Below are 2,315 nucleotides of genomic sequence, written 5' to 3' on the forward strand. Positions count from 1 at the left end.
GTCATGTTATAAGTTTGGTGTCAATTGCATGTTCATCTTGCATTTTTTCGAAAAATTATGCATTCATAGTGTTCTTCATGATCTTCAAGTTGTTCTTGGTAAGTCTTCTTGTTTGATCTTGATGTTTTATTGTTTTGTGTTGTATGGTGTTTTTCATATGCATTCTTGAATCCATAGAGTCTAAACATGAAAGATTTCTAAGTTTGGTATCTTGCATGTTTTCTTTGCATTAAAAATTTTTCAAAAATAAGTTCTTGCTGTTCATCATGATCTTCAAAGTGTTATTGGTGTTCATCTTAACATTCATAGTGTTCTTGCATGCATTCCTTGTTTTGATCCAAAAAGAAAAGAGAAAAACATGAAAATGACGTTTTAATTTTTCTCTCTCATCATTAAAAATTCAAAAATAAAAAAAAATATCTTCCCCTTTTTCTCTCTTAAAATTTCGAAAATTAGATTTGACTTTTTCAAAAATTTTTAAAATCTAGTTGTTTTTATGAGTTAAATCAAATTTTCAATTTAAAAATCTTATCTTTTTCAAAATCTTTTTCAAAAATCAAATCTTTTTCATTTTTCTTAGTTATTTTTGAAAATTTTAAAAATATTTTTAAAAAATATTTTTCTCATCTTTATCACATAATTTTCGAAAATAACATCATCAATTAATGTTTTGATTCAAAAATTTCAAGTTTGTTACTTACTTGTTAAGAAAGATTCAAACTTTAAGCTCTAGAATCATATCTTGTGATTTCTTGTGAATCAAGTCATTAATTGCGATTTTAAAAATCAAATATTTTTCAAAACTAGTTTCAATCATATCTTTTCAAAAATATCTTTTTATCTTATCTTTTTCAAAATCATATCCTTTTCAAAAATTTGATTTTAGAATATCTTCTCTAACTTCTTATCTTCTTATCTTTTCAAAATTGATTTTCAAATTTGTTTCAACTAACTAACTAACTTTTTGTTTGTTTCTTATCTTTTTCAAAACTACCTAACTAACTCTCTCTCTCTAATTTTCGAAAATATCTTCCCTCTTTTTCAAAATTTCTTTTTAATTAACTAATTATTTTAATTTTTGATTTTAATTTTCGAAAATTACTAACTTTTTTCAAAAACTATTTTCGAAAATCACTAACTCTTTTTCAAAAATTATTTTCGAAAAATCTCCTCTCCTCACCCTTCTGTTTGGATTCTCCTTTCTTTTCTCTTCTACTCTTCTTTTCTTCTACTCACAACAAGGGAACCTCTATACTGTGGTAAAAAGGATCCCTATTATTATTTTTCTGTCCCTCTTTTTCATATGAGCAGGAGCAAGGACAAGAATATTCTTGTTGAAGCAGATCCAGAACCTGAAAAGACTCTGAAGAGGAAACTAAGAGAAGCTAAATTACAACAATCCAGCAAGCACCTTTCAGAAATTTTCGAACAAGAAGAGGAGATGGCAGCCGAAAATAATAATAATGCAAGGAGGATGCTTGGTGACTTTGCTGCACCTAATTCCAATTTACATGGAAGAAGCATCTCCATTCCTGCCATTTGAGCAAACAATTTTGAGCTTAAACCTCAATTAGTTTCTCTGATGCAGCAGAACTACAAGTTTCATGGACTTCCATCTGAAGATTCTTTTCAGTTTTTAACTGAATTCTTGCAGATATGTGATACTGTTAAGACTAATGGAGTAGATCCTGAACTCTACAGGCTCATGCTTTTCCCTTTTACTGTAAGAGACAGAGCTAGAGTATGGTTAGACTCTCAACCCAAAGATAGCCTGAACTCTTGGGATAAGCTGGTCAAGGCTTTCTTAGCCAAGTTCTTTCCTCCTCAAAAGCTGAGCAAACTTAGAGTGGATGTTCAAACCTTCAGACAGAAAGAAGGTGAATCCCTCTATGAAGCTTGGGAGAGATACAAAGAACTGACCAAAAAGTGTCCTTCTGACATGCTTTCAGAATGGACCATCCTGGATATATTCTATGATGGTCTATCTGAATTGGCTAAGATGTCATTGGATACTTCTGCAGGTGGATCCTGTAGAAGCTCAAGAACTCATTGACATGGTTGCTAATAACCAATTCATGTACACTTCTGAGAGAAATCTTGTGAGTAATGGGATGCCTCAGAAGAAGGGAGTTCATGAAATTGATACTCTGAATGCCATATTGGCTCAAAACAAAATATTGACTCAGCAAGTCAATATGATTTCTTAGAGTCTGAATGGAATGCAAGCTGCATCCAACAGTACTCAAGAGCCGCCTTCTGAAGAAGAGGCCTATGATCCTGAGAACCCTGCAATAGCAGAGGTAAATCACTTAGGT

At 31.4% G+C, this 2,315-nt stretch overlaps 1 non-coding gene across 1 annotated transcript; it reads right to left on the bottom strand.

Annotated features, from left to right (window-relative positions):
• Nucleotides 1-1,837: 1,837 nt before the first annotated feature.
• Nucleotides 1,838-1,945, bottom strand: LOC148545843 (small nucleolar RNA R71). The gene has a single exon (XR_015902125.1). It is a non-coding gene; the product is annotated as a small nucleolar RNA R71 (small nucleolar RNA).
• Nucleotides 1,946-2,315: the final 370 nt, after the last annotated feature.

This window comes from Arachis ipaensis, chromosome B9 (assembly GCF_059453495.1).
Source record: "Arachis ipaensis isolate K30076 ecotype BB chromosome B9, ASM5945349v1, whole genome shotgun sequence".
NCBI lineage: Eukaryota > Viridiplantae > Streptophyta > Magnoliopsida > Fabales > Fabaceae > Arachis > Arachis ipaensis.